Source organism: Nansenia antarctica (genome assembly GCF_963989245.1).
Source record: "Nansenia antarctica genome assembly, chromosome: 2".
Classification (NCBI taxonomy): domain Eukaryota; kingdom Metazoa; phylum Chordata; class Actinopteri; order Argentiniformes; family Microstomatidae; genus Nansenia; species Nansenia antarctica.
In genome coordinates, this window is record NC_137675.1 from 22,128,145 (window position 1) to 22,130,644 (window position 2,500).

General features: G+C 50.3%; 1 protein-coding gene across 1 annotated transcript in view; it reads left to right on the forward strand.

The window, feature by feature from the left end:
• The window catches only part of LOC308151649 (alpha-1,6-mannosylglycoprotein 6-beta-N-acetylglucosaminyltransferase B-like), a gene marked incomplete at both ends in the record, with an annotated part of 128,755 nt that overhangs the window by 101,225 nt on the left and 25,030 nt on the right, over window positions 1-2,500 (forward strand). The gene's annotated exons all lie outside the window — the stretch shown is intronic.

Genomic DNA, 2,500 nt, shown 5'->3' on the forward strand with positions numbered 1-2,500 from the left:
TAAAACGTACGTTTGTTTACAAGCCATGTATCACTAACTCACCCAGTACGAAGCAGAACGGCAGACGATATAGTGAAGTATTTAGTGATCCTAAAACTGTCGTTTGTTATATTGAGTGGGCTCTTCAACACTTATGTAATATGAACAACAACAGAAAACATTTTCTTTTTAAAAATAAGCTTTTTGGTCATTTGCGCGACTTGAGAATTGCAGACATGCAGACCTTTTCACCAGACCGTGTCACAAATGTACTTGTTTAAGTTGCTTTGGATAAAGGCGTCTGCTAAATGGCAAAAATGTAAATATGAAGCTACGATGCAACTCTAAACCAACAATTTCTCTGCCTGTGTGTCTGTAGGTGTGCCGATACCTCCCCTGGCACACACACACCTGGTGTAGTTGTGCTGATCAAGCAGTGTACTTAGACAGCAGATGGATTATAGGCTGTGGGTGCCTCGTTATTACATAGGACAGCAGCTCCACAACCTCTCACACACACACACACACACACAGACAGACACACACACACGCACACACACACACAGACACACACACACACACACACACACTCACACACATGTATACAAGTGCTCGTACACACACACACACACACACACACAGCATAGAAACTGCACACTGCACACTGCACATTCACACACTGACACACACACTGTCGTACACACACACACACACACACACACACACACACACGTACACCTCCCTTACGCGGACTATACTCTCTGACTGACACATTATCACATTTCACCCTCTCTATAAACGCTGCATGTTTTCTGCATGGCAACCCAACCGCACGCCACCATCGTCACAGTAACGGACAGCAACACTCCGCCCCCCCCCCCCCCCCCCCCCCCCGGGTAATTGGGAATGCACCGAGAACCAAGTCCTGTCAACATATTATTATTGCTTGTTGTGGGTTATGTGCTCTGCGCTGAGAATAACTATCGATCGCAGTGAGGTAGGCTGAGAGAGAGGGGGGGGGGGTGGAGAGAGTGGCAGGGGGGGTGGAGAGAGAGAGAGAGAGAGAGAGAGAGGGGGGGGGTGGAGAGAGAGAGAGAGAGAGAGAGAGGGGGGGTGGAGAGAGTGGCAGGGGGGGAGAGAGAGAGAGAGAGAGAGAGAGAGAGAGGAGGTGGAGAGAGAGAGAGGGGGGGTGGAGAGAGAGAGAGAGGAGGTTGAGAGGTTAGAGAGAGAAAAGAAGAAAGAGAGAGAGAGAGAGGGAAGAGTGCAGATAGAAGAGTGGCAGCCAGCTGGACTCAGACTGACAGCAGATAGACAGAGCCCACGACCATGTGTGTTGTTTTTTTCTTCAAATGCAATTATGACGGCGGGAAGAGTACGGACAAGTAGGCACACTGGAGTGGAAACCTCCCAGCAGCCTCTCTGTCTGTGGGCGGTTGGGGGCGGGTGGGCCCAAGCCGCGGACAGCGGCGACCGCGGGTTCTAATTGCGTGCTGAGGTCAGCGTTTCATTTTTTTTTCCAAACAGTCTTTCAATCGTTAGAGAGGGAGACTTGATGAGTCCTGGCTTCACTAATCGGACGTGGCTCGTGGTGATGTGAGGCAGAGAACCCCATGTGTCAATCTCCACCCATCGACCCGGGCTCTGCCCAGTAGAAATCCACTCAATACTTTAGGAGTGTTGTCAGTGATCAACGATTATTTTTTTTCCGTTATTTATCCTTTGAAGACGACGCCTTTAATCAAACTCGATGTGTTTTATGAAAAACAAGTCACGTGACACTATGAAATCGACGACCCCCCGTGTTTAATATACAACATGTATACGGTATCGAGTTCTATCGATCTGCCTTAAGCATAGCAAACTACAGGGCTTTGATGCGTACGACAACATGATGATGATGTCATCCCCTTAAACACACACTAGACAACTCGTTACTCGTAACCACAGTCGTAAGGGCATCCGTTCATCCGTTTCATACCCAGGGTTAACTGTCACTTTACCCACAATCCTTCGAGGTTTTGGGGGACGGGTTAATGACATGCAGAGCTCCCCGCCCCGCCCTCCCGCCCCCCCACCAGCCCAGACCCGTCCAGCAGAGTCAGTCCTATCAGCTGAAAGGCATCATTAATCAAGCCCAGAGCTCTGGGGCCCTTCAGGTCTTTTTAATTACTTTTGTTTTATGTTCCCACGGACGTCCAGATCCATTAATAATGTCCTACGCAGCTTAGCCGATACTTTCTTTCCCGCTTGGGAAGCGGGGGAGGGGGGGTGTTGGGCTGGGGCTGGGGCTGGGGCTGGGGGGGTCAAGGATGGAGGCGGGTAGGTTAGACTGTATCATCCGCATGCAGACGCACATACGGATGCGCAAACACACACACACACAAGCACATACACACAAGCACATAGACACACACAAGCACACACACACACACACACACACACGCAGGGGGCAGGGGTTGGTTGAAGATGCGGAGAGCTGATAGGAGACAGCCCTAAATCACCGCCACCCATCTGATAAGGG